We start from the raw sequence: 12,664 nt of genomic DNA on the forward strand, positions 1-12,664 counted from the left end.
ATTAATTTAGGTAGAATTGTCATTTTCATTAAATTGTCTCAGCCTACCCACAAGCAACTGATGACTTTCCACTTGCTTAGATCTAACTTTATTTGTGCGAAAAGTGTCTTGCAATTGTGTTCATATAGTCCTTGGGTTTGTTTTGGCAGGTAGACTCCCAGACATATTATAGTGTCTACTGTAGATTTTAATGGGATTTCTCTTTCTATCTCTCGCTGTTGGGCTTTGATAGTAATATATAGAAATGAAGATGACATACATGGGTTTATTTTGTAACCTGCAACTTTGCCAAAGTTGCATATTATTTAAAGTAATTTTTTTTACTGGATTCTCTAAGTATGTCATCATATCATCTGCAAAGAGTGATAACTAAGTTTCTTCTTTTCCTAATCTAATTCATTCAATTTCCCTTCTTCTCTTATGGCTACAGCTAACATTACTAATATCATATTGAATAACTGTGGGGATAATGGACATCTTTGTTTCACCCCTGATCTTATTGGAAATGCATCTAGCTTATCCCCATTGCATACAATACTTCCTGATGGTGTTAGGTAGATACTGCTTATTATTTTATGGAAGGCTCCATTTATTCCTGTGCTCTCCAGTGTTTTCAATAGGAATGGGTGTTGCATTTTGTCAAAGGGTTTTTCTGCATCTGTTGAGATGATCATATGATTTCTGTTAGATTTGCTGTTGATATGATCAATAATGCTGATAGTTTTCCTAATATTGAACTAGCCCTGCATTCCTGGTATAAATCCTACATGATAATAATGTATTATTCTCCTGATAAGCTGCTGTATTCTTTTTGCTAATATCTTATTTAAAATATTTGCATCTATATCCATTACAGAAATTGATTTATAATTTTCTTTCTCTGTTTTGGTTCTTCTTGGTTTAGGTATCAGAACCATATGGGTATCATAAAAAGAATTTGGTAAGACTTCTTCCCCAATTTTCCCAAATAATCTACATAGTATTGGAAGTAACTGTTCTTTAATTGTTTGATAGAATTTGCTTGTAAATCCATCTGGCCCTGAACATTTTTTTCTAAGGAGTTTATTGACGGCTTGTTCAATTTCTTTCTCTGAGATGGGGTTATTTAAGTATTCAGCTTCCTCTTCAGTTAATTTCGATTTTCAAAATATTCATTCATCTCACTTAGATTGTCAAATTTATATGCATACAGTTGGGCAAAGTAATTTCCTTTTTTGAAGTTATTTTATTTGTTTTCAGTGTTAAGTAATCACTTCCATATATCTTAAAATTTTTCCCTTTTCTCTCCCTCCTTCCTTTCCCCTCCTTCCCTCCTCCCTTCCCTCTCCCTCCCCACTTCCTCCCTTACAAGGTGTGCCATCTTATATAGGTTCTATACATACATTACTATTAAATACATTTTCACCTCAGTCATGTTGAATAGAATTAAAATGAAAGGGAGAAACCATAAAATAAAACAAAACATAATATAAAAGTAAATGGTCTGCTTCATTCTGAAATCCAGTTTCATAGTTCTTTCTCTGGATGTGCCTCAAAAGTCCATTGGAAATTTTTTAGGTCCTTGCTTTGCTATGAAGGACTAAGTCTACCAGAAAAATTCTTCACCCACTGTGGTTGTTGTTGTGTAAAAAGTTCTCCTGTTTCTGCTCCTTTCACTCAGCATCAGTTCATATAAGTCTTTCCAAGTCTCTCTGAAGTCTTCCTGTTCATCATTTCTTATAGCACAATAGTATTCCATTACATTCATATATCACAACTTCTTCAGCCATTCCCCACTTGATGGGAATCCCCTTGATTTCCAGTTTTTGACCACCACAAAGAGAGCTGCTATAAATACTTTTGCACATGTGGGACCCTTTCCCATTTTTATGATCCATTTGGGATACAGTCCTAGAAGAGATATTGCTGAGTCAAAGGGTATGCACATTTTTGTAGCTCTTTAGGCATAGTTCCAAATTGCTCTCCAAAATGGTTGGATCAGCTCGCAGCTGCACCAACAATGAATTAGTATTCCAACTCTCCCACATCTTCTCTAACATTTATCATTTTCCTATTTTGTCATGTTAGCCAATCTGATGGGGGGGCAATGTAATTTCTAATTATGGTTTTACTTTTCTCCTCATTGGAGGAGAGTTCACCCTTTTCATTTTTGATATTCATAATTTGGTTTTCTTTTTTTTAATCAAATTGACCAAAGGTTTGTCAATTTCATTGGTTTTTTCATAAAACTAACTTTTAGTTTTATTTATTAGTTCAATAGTTTTCTTAATTTCACTTTTATTAATCTCTCCTTTGGTTTTCAATGTTTCTAATTTGGTATTATCTTGGGGATTTTCAATTTGTTTTTTTTTCTAGTTTTTTCAGCTGCATGTCCAGTTCATTGATCTCCTTTTTCTCTATTTTATTCGTGTAGTTATTCAATGATATAAAACTTGCCCTAAGAATTGCTTTTACAGTATCCCATAAGTTTTGGTAGGCTGTCTCATTATCGTCATTCACTTCAGTGAAGTTTTTTATTATTTCTATGATTTGTTGCTTAAACCACTCATTCTTTAGGAATGAATTATTTCATTTGCAATTACTTTTTGATCTATCTTTCCACGATCTTTTATTACATACAATTTTTATTTCATTATGGTCTAAGAAGGATGCATTGAGTATCTCTGCCTTTCTGCATGGGATTATGAGGCTTTTGTGGCCTAGTACATCGTCAGTTTTTGTGTGTGTGCCATATACCACTGAGAAAAAAAAATATTACTTTCTATCCCCATTCAGTTTTCTCCACAGATCTATCATATCTGCCTTATCCAGAACTTTTTCACCTCCTTAACTTCTTTCTTGTTTATTTTGAGGTTAAATTTATCAAATTTAGAGAGGGACAAGTTGAAGTCCCCCACTAGCATAGTTTTTCTGTCTGTTTCTTCCTGTAACTCCCTTACCTTCTCATCTAAGAATTTGGATGCTATACCACTTGGAGCATATACGTTTAGTAATGAAATTGTTTTGCTGTATATGGTGCCTTTAAGCAGGATATACTTTCCTTCCTTATCTCTTTTGATTAGATCTATTTCTGCTTTTGCTGTGTCTGAGGTTAATATTGCTCCCATTGCTTTTTTAACATCAACTGAAGTATAACATATTCCTTTCCAACCTTTTACATTTACCCTCTGTGTATACCCCTGTTCCACATGTGTTTGTTGTAAACAACATATTGTTGGATTATGGCCTTTAATCCATTCTGCTATCTGCCTCCGTTTTATGGGAGACTTCATCCCATTCACATTCACAGTTATGATTACTATCTGTGTCTTTTCCTCCATCCTATTTTCCCCCCGTTTATACTTTTAGTTCTTCCTTCTCCCTTCCCCTCCACAATAGACTTTTAATTTTTGACTTCCACCTCCCTCAATCTTGCCTCCCTTCTATCAGTTCCCCCTCCCTTTATTACTCCTTTTCCCTTACTACTTCTTTCCTCCCTTTTATCCTCCCCTCCAGTTTCTTTCTCCCTTCCCCTCCTGCTGCCTAGAGCTAGTTAGATTTCTATACTTAACTGAATTTATTGTTCCCTCCCTGAACCAAATCAGATGAGAGCAATCTCAAACACTGCTCATTTCCCTCCACTCTTTCTCTCAAATGTAATGTTTTTGTGCCTCTTCCTGTGATGTAATTTACTTTTTCTGCCTCTTCCTTTTCACTGCCCCCATTACAATTCCTCTACACCGTTAAATCACATTTTTTGTCATCACATCAGTTAATTTATACCCATTCTCTCTATCTATGCATATACCTTTTAAACATTATAATAAATAGACAATCCTCAAGATTAACAAGTATCATCTTCTCTTATAAGGTTGTAAACAGTTTGCCCATATTGAATTACAAGGTTTTTTCTTTTTTCTCCTGTTTACATTTTCATGCCTCTCTTGAGGTATGTATTTGGAGATCAAATTTTCTATTGAGTTCAGCCTTTTCAGCAGAAACAACATCGATGTCCATCTCCTTGCCTGAAATATTATGTTCATTTTTGCTGGGTAATTTTTCCTTTGTTGTAGTCCAAGCTCCTTTGCCTTATGAAATTTCATATTCCAGTCCCTCTAATATTTTAATGTAGAAGCTGCAATGGCCAAGTGATCCTGACTGTGGTTCCTTGATATTTGAATTTTTTCTTTCTGGCTGTTTGCAGTATTTTCTCCTTTACTTTATAATTTTGGAATTTGGCAACAATATTCCTTGGTGTTATCAGTTTGGAATCTCTTTCAGGAGGTGATCTGTGGATTTTTTCAATGACTATTGTGTCCTCTGGATCTAGAAGCTCAAAGCAGTTTTCCTTGATGATTTCTTGGAAGATGTTATGCAAGCTCTTTTTTCCATTATGGCTTTCTGGTAGACCAATAATTCTTAGATTTTTCTCTCCTGGATCTATCTTACAGGTCAATTATTTCTCCAATGTGATATTTTACATTTTCTTCTTTTTTTCATTCTTTAGATTCTGTTTGATTCTTGTTGTCTCATAGAGTCATTAGCCTGGGGTCCTGGTTTTAGCACTTATGGGCTCCAATCCCCTGGGGCTCAGGATCTCCTGCAGGTTTGCTGAGGTGGGGCTATCTGGAATAGATCCAATCCTGCACTGGTCCCCTTCAGCCACAGCAAGAGACACCTCCTTCACTGATTTTTCTAGCCTCCTGGGGATATATTCTCTGGGTTTTTCAGGGTCAACAAAGAGAGGGGAAGAATATTTACAGATTACTCCACCATCTTGCCTCTCGGAAGTTCAAGAAGGTGACTTACAGACATTTAATCTGTGGGCTGGTAGTCTCAGGAGAGGTTCCTGTTGTTACCTAGGGTTCTACACTTCTCTCTCACTCTGATCCACTGGACTCCCATCCTGGGCTGATACATCTGAGAATCTGCACTGCTGCCTCTGTTTCAGACCGTCTGTCTGGCACTTCCTGCTCTGCTTTGTTATGGCAGGGGTACACACTGGTACATCCTGAGCCTAATAATGCCTATCTTGAGAGCGGTCACAAGAATCAGATGAGGTCATATTTGTAAAATTTCTTGCAACCTTAAGCTAGCTCTAGAAATGCAAGCTATTAGAATGAAATTTTATTAACTTTAGTTGAGAGACTTTCCTCACTAGTTTTTCACACCAACGTACTCCCAGGAATCAAGGGTCTTGCTTTTTACCTATGCTGTAAAAGTTAGACAGGGGTTAAGTTGTTGCAAATGTGGGTGTATGTAAGGTGAATTTTTTGTTGGTAAGGTGTATTGTAGTGTGTGTAAAGTGAATTTTTGTTATTATTTCCCAAAGTTCAGTTTCCCAGGATCCATAGCCGTAACAGTCAATGGTTCCCAAGTACTAGATATGAGTTCCCACAGTTGTGGTTCAACACATCTCCACCACACTTGCTCATAGTTACAGAGTGATAAATAACATAAACATCCACTGTGGCTGTGCAGTGAGATACGGGCATTAGGTGATGTAAACTTGTGAGGTTGTGGCTGACAATATGCCTTCTTTGTCTGTTGGTCTATAAAATAGGTGGTCACTAGACAGTGAATGGAGAACCCTTAGGGCTGAATGCATAAATACTGTGTGTGGCTCAAATGGCCCCCACTGAGGCTTGAGCAGATTTAGGGGAAGTACAAGTTGTGCCCGTCTGGATTCACTCCACTGAGATGTAGAGGTAGTTGCCCCCCTTCTTGCTGGCTCCTGTGAGAAGGGTGATTAAGGAATGCTGTAGTTTATGCTCCCATTTTCAGCAATCCAAGTCTGAGAAAACTAGACTAGAATAAAGTAAGATTATTAACCCTTTTTTAGTGTCTTTCCTGTCTAACCAAATCAAGAGTAAACTTGTGCTAGCACCCCTCAAGTGTGCTGTGTTTATATGCCTTACAATGGGCTCAAGGACTGTGATGCACAGAGACCATAGCCTTGCAGGTGCCTGCAGCCAATCAAATTGAAGTTAGTGGGTTTGCTTGGACCACAAAATCAAGATATAGGTCAATCTGGCTCAAACCAGTCAGGGTTAACTAGGAAAGTAGGTCAAAATGCAACTATGCATGCTTAATGAGCTTCATTAATATTAACTGACACACTTTAAGGGCTAGATTGCCACCATTTTTGAACATGGGATGAATGATGAGGGGGGATAACATATTTACACAAAGCAAGGAGGAAACTTGGGAGGGGAGTATAGGGAAGTTTGTAACCCAGAAGAAGCCAGACCAATCTGGTGTCTGAAGGAAAGAACCGAGCAGAGCTAATTGCTTAAAAGCCTTTGCACTTCTGCACTCAGTCACCTGAAGAGAATCAGAGCCTGCTTCTGGACAGGTGTGTCCATCCTCTGGACTTTCTCAATAAAGATTACCTTGATACTGAAATTTGGTGTCAGGCATATTTCTAACATATGTTTTTGTGTGTTTGATTTCTTAGTAGCTGAGTATGAGTAATTATTCCATAATTATTGATTAGTTCAGTATTGCTACATTATTCTTGAGAAACATAGATGTATTGTGAAAGAGAAATTTCCAAATTCACCATAAGCAGCTTAAAGGAACCATGTTGTATACATCTCTATTTCACAACAACCCAGCACATCATGGGAGATATTTATTGAGTGGAATTTAGAAGGTTAAAATAGAATGTGTTCAAAGCAAGGAGGGAATGAAGGGAATGTCATTTCCATAAAGAAGGTACCCTCAACTTATTGCTGCATGCTTCTTCAAGATAGCAATGTCTGCACTTGGAAACTTATGAAGAAAAACAATCATAAAACATATAAAACAATTTAAAGTCTGCAAAATACTTTATACACTTTTCTCATGAATTCTCACCACAATTTTGGAATATAGAAGATAATCCTGGCTCTCTGCCTCTTATCTTACATTGCTTCTCTAAGACATTATTCGTCTACAACTTTACAGATGAGAAAACTTAGCCTCAGAGGAGTTCATTGACTTGCTCATAGTCACAAAGCTAGTAAGAATTCGGGTCTTCCTGATACTATATCCAACCTTCTATTTCCTGTCATAGGTCCAGTGTGCCTGAGCCAGGGCTGTGGTCTGAGGAGTTCATTATCACATGATGTAACAAAATGGTTCTTCACAAAGATGTGTGCCCAGAAACTTCAACAAATACCCACAGACATTTATTCATCTCCATCACGCACAAGACTTTGCTGAGTTCTGATAGTCCCATATATTAAACATTCAAGGAGCTTAGGTTCCAAGTAGGAAATGAGACAGGTGGGCAAACAGATAATTCAGGAAATGTATTCTGAAGAAATGGACAAAGACAATCAACCATTACAATGGCTATCAAAGTGGATGCCCTAACTAGTAGCCAGTTTGGCCAATGTAGGTTTGTTCAAAGACAAAACTTGAAAGTGGGATGCCCTGAATTCAACTGGCATCCAAAGATAGGACAGAAAATCCCAGGGCTTCAGTTTACTAATGTGTTTCCTAATATGGATCTCTTCTCCTCTCAGGTACTCAGTCTCTTAACTTGTAAGATGAGGTGAGATTTGGGGGTGGAGTGGACAGGAGGGGAAGTGTCTTAGAGAGGTGACCTCTTTGAATTAGGGGAACTCTAAGCAGCAGTTGAGTTGAGTTGACTGCATGGTACCTGAAATAAATCATGGAGGATGGGGTAGGGAGGCTGACACTTTCAAGCTGAAAGACTGAGCACTTTGGTGCTGACAGTGCAGTCTTTTGACAATGGCATTGTGTTGGCCAGTCTGAGGACTCCACTAACTTCCTCAAAAAGTACACCTGCTCTCTGACACAAACTATTTGTGTGATCCTGGCTAAGTCATTTCTCAGGCCTCTGAACAATAATACAGGATAGGAAATTTGGGGGTAAGAGTGGAAGGGAAGTACCAATTTACATTGATAGGGGGCTCTTCCTCACCCAGAAGTTCCTGATGCCAATGAACTTACAGGTTCCATCCCTAACACTAGGCTAAAGGTGAGCTCCTTCAGCAACAGGGATCATTCCTTCAAGGCAAAAGCCATTCTTTTTATCCACGGAAGGTAGCCCAGTGCCTGACACACAGTAGCTTATTTCCTAAATGCTTGTTGACTGACTGACTTCTATGTACCTACACTATCTAGTAAGTGTCTGAAGCCATATTTAAACTCAAGAATGTGAGATTTCCTGACTCCAGACCCAGAACTCTATCCATTCCAACACTAGGAGGATGAATTGAAGGATGAAGAGAAGGAGGAGACGATGCAAGAAGAGAAGGAGGTGGAGAAAAAAGGAGAAAAGACTTTACAGCCATCAACTTGAGCTTGCTTCATTATTGAACACTCTCACTTTGAGAGGCAGAAAAGGGAAATTATTCTTTAAAAGCAAAGAAACTTTGTTTTCTTCAATAGAATTTGGGGAAGGAGGCCAGGGTCAACTGTAGAATGTAGCAGATCAATTTCTTTTGTATTACGTTTTGGTTTGTTATATGATTTCTCCCATTCATTTTAATTCTTCTACACAGCATGACTATAGTGAAAATGTATTTGATAGGAATGCATGTGTGGAACCTATGCAAAATTGTATGCCATCTTGGGGAGGGAGGAGGAAATAAGGGGGAGGTAGGGGGGAAAATCTAAGTTATATGGTTGTGATTGAAGAACACTGAAAATAAATTTAATTTAAAAAATAAATAAATATAATAAAAAAATAAAACAATATTACATCTTAATTTAATTCCAGCCAATATTTGACACCTCTTGCCTAAATCTTTAATATCTGAACCTCAATTCATCTAAAGGAGAGAAAAAGTTCGGAATTTCTGGATTTTTTCATCCTTATTTTTTCCTTGGTTTTTTTTTTTTTTGGTCATTCTTTGGTAGGACATAGTATTTTCTTTAATTCTTGTATTCCTTGGATACAATTGGATAATTATCCAATAAAGTCGTAGAAATATTGAAAGACCGGAAGGTCCTTCAGAAGATGCATGTGTCTTTAGTGATGATATATGTGATAGAATCAGTGTTTCTGGTTTCCTCCAAACAGGGATTAGTTTATCCTTAAATACAGCAAAGCTGTCCCTAGGATTTTATTGTCCCTTGTCTCCCTTGAAGTATCTTCCTGGTGGAGAAAAAGTCCTATCCACATGGAGCTGTAGCTCTTTCAACTTGGTGGCTTTTTTTGTGTCACCATGCCCTGCCCTACCCTATGGCTCAGACAACTTTCCACATGGAGATCAGATGGACCATATCCATCTTATCTGTTTCCTTGTTACATATCCTTACTATGTTAGGGCCATACAAGCTTCCTCTCTTTAAGCGTTCAATGATTTGTGAGTGCCTCATTTGATACTAACATTGAACCTCAGATAACTGTTGTTAGGCATACTTGTAACAAGACATGATCCTGAATTATCTTTGGGAATAATAATGACTCCAGGGTACTGCAAACAATCACTGGAAAGGATAAAAACATGACAGACAGGATTTTTGTCCCATTTCTTTTCTGTATTGCCTTTTTTCCTGTCATCTCCTCCCTTCCTCCTCACTTAGAGCTCTCCTTCTCAACTGGGTTCTTGAGAAGCTGACCCATCCAATACAAAAAAAGCCATAGCCCAGCATCTGGCTTAGTCACTAATGCCCAGACTATTGGGATTTCTCACTGCACTTTCCCCACAGGCCCTGACAATACTTATGTAGCACCCTCTTCATGACATTGCCCACTCAATTCCACTTGTACTTACAGAGTTCAGGACTGTGATGGGGAAATTACAGAAGCAGGAAATATTGTGACTGTGATTATCCACAAGGGTGGGTACTTAGCATCCTTCAAAAAGTTTCTGTTGGTCCATTTGGGTATGTGGGAGGGTGAAAAATCAAAAGCTTCTAGAAGTGTTGGAACATTGATCTGGGAATAGAAGTTAAATTTAGACAATTACAGTTGGGGAGTTTAGGTGCAGTTTCACAGGATTGATTGCAGAGGCAGAAGATTTACATTTCTGGAAAAGAAGAAAGCATTTAGGGATGGGAAGAAGCATTTATTCAATACCTACTATGTGTCAAGTGTTTACATATATTATTTAATTTGATCCTCACAATAACCCTGAGGTGTATCAGTGATGCGGTTGGAACTTCACCTACTTTCTCAGGCTCAGTTTTGCTTACAACTTTTGTTTTTCTCTTGGAAGGAAGGGAACTATTGAGTAGAGAGGGTGGGGTCATTGAAAGTGAATCTTGTCACAATTAAAATGAACAACAAAGTATTTTTAAAACTATACATATACAATGTGTCTGAAAAATAAGAATTCTCCTTAGTGGAATTAAAACAATATTTTAAAAACAAACAGAAATCCTGGGAAATTTTATGAATGGATACAAAGTAAAGTTAGCAGGACCCAAGAGAATAATTTTTACAATAACAAAACTATTGTAAAAAAAACAATCACTTTTGAAGGACTCAATAATTCTAATCAACGCACTGAACAACTAACCTTCCAAAGGACTCATGATGAAACATATTACTCACCCCCAGGCAGATAGGTCATGGGCAGTTTGGAAAGTGTGGTTTTTTTGGATGTAACCAATGCAGGAATTAGTCTTTGTTGGATTTGGCATATTTGTGGGTAGCTTTTTTCACATTAGTCATGTGAAGAATTAGAGAAGAATTAAAGAAGAATTAGAACCAATAAGAGGGACCACGTGAAAGAAGAAACAAAACCAAAAAAAGAGAGAGAGGTTGAAAGCAAATAGTATGCTTCACTCTGCATTCAAACTCCATAGTTCTTTTTCTGGATGTGGATGGCATTTTCCATCGTGAGTCTTTTGGAATTGACTTAGATCCTTGCATTGCTGAGAAGAGCTTAGTCTATCAAAGTTAGTCATTGAGTAATGTGACTGTATGTTAATTATTCCACATAAAATCAGATAAAGCTATATGCACTAAAAAGCTTCAGAGTTGGACTCTGAGAAAATAACACTGTCATAGTGCTCTTCTATCATGGTCAAAACAAAATGTTTTGCTTTTATTATGTTTTTCATAAATTCTTTTTACTTAAAATATCTATTGATAGAATGTTAGTTACAAAAAGCTATTACTTAGTAATCCAGTGGTATAGAAATCAATCACATTTCAAGTTTTTACATTTACTGGGAGGAATTCTTATGATTTTGAAAGAATAGGACCAAGATCATAACTTTGATGAGTATCATGATGATTGAATGACTTTTGGAATTGACAGAATCCTAAGAATTAGTGCTTGAAAGCTATAATAATAACAGCTAGTATTTCTATAATAAACTTTGCAAAGAACTTTATAAATATGATATCATTTGATCTTCACACCAACCCTTGGAGATAGGCAGCATTGTTACCCCCATTTTACATAGGATGTGAGAGATTAGGTGACTTGCCCAGGGTCACAAAACTATACAGTGTCAAAGACAGAATTTGAACCCAGGTCTTTCTGAATCAAACATCCAAGCCTCCAATGACTGAGCCATGTAGCTACCTTGAAATTTATACTAATTCTCTGCTACAAATGAGGAAAGTGATCCCCAATTCATCTCACATGAACGCTTGTGACAATAAAATTCAGCTCTTTGCTTAATAGTCCCCTAACTTTGGATGGGGACAATTTGGTTGATTTTACGCATTCCATTGAGGCTCAGAAACTGCATATGCAGGTACTGGAAGCAAATGGCTATGATACACAGGATGCTTTCTCTCCCTTCTCATCCTACATAAGCCTTTGTCAGAAGATTGCTGAGAGCAGGGCAGAGCCAAGATGGCAGAGTAGAAAGACGTACCTACTCTAGCTCTCCCCCCTTAGCCCATAAAATACCTGTAAAAAATGACCTAAAACAAATTCTAGAGCAGCAGAAGCCACAAAATGACAGAGTAAAAGAGATTTCCAACCCAAGAGAGTCTGAAAGGTGGACAGGAATCACACTGGGCCAGGAGTGGAATGCAGCCTAGCCTTGGCCATGGGGTGAGAGTAGGTCTCAGGGGTGGAATCCCCGGAAGCTGCGGTTCCCAGATTACTCAACCCACAAACGTCAAAGGCAGATGCAAAGGTCAGTGAGAAAGCACTTACACGTGGGTGAGAAGAGAACGAGGTATGGTCCCAGGGGCGCCAGGGTGGCAGCAGTGGCTGTGGCACAGCATCCATTTTAAGAGCCCTCCACCTAAAGGCCCTGGGGGAATCAAGTGGCTGATCTGGATCTCAGCAGTGAGTGGCAGTCCTGGGGTGAGGAGGAGTACACTGGTATGGTAAAGTTGGAGGTGGTTGCAAAGAGGGAACCCGACTCACAGATTCTGGGCAGAAAAGTTTTATCACCCTGGTCTCGGAGCAGAGAGCAGTCCAGCCATGGTTGCCCCACACCGGCAGGAACAGGACCAGAGCAGGCCTAAGGAGCTGAATCCCCAGCAGCAACTACATTTCCCATATTGCTCAACCCACAAACACCAAAGGCAGCTTCAAACATCAGTGAGAAAGCTCTTTCACCTGGGGGAGAAGGGAACGTGGTTTGCCCCACTAGGAGCAGCCACTGTAATGGAATACTATTGTACTATAAGAAATGATGAACAGGAAGACTTCAGGGAGGCCTGGAAGAACCTGTATGAACTGACGCTGAGTGAAAGGAGGAAAACCAGGAGAACTTTGTACTCAGAAACAACCACAGTGTACAAGGAACT

The sequence above is a fragment of the Notamacropus eugenii genome, chromosome 2, assembly GCF_028372415.1.
Source record: "Notamacropus eugenii isolate mMacEug1 chromosome 2, mMacEug1.pri_v2, whole genome shotgun sequence".
Classification (NCBI taxonomy): domain Eukaryota; kingdom Metazoa; phylum Chordata; class Mammalia; order Diprotodontia; family Macropodidae; genus Notamacropus; species Notamacropus eugenii.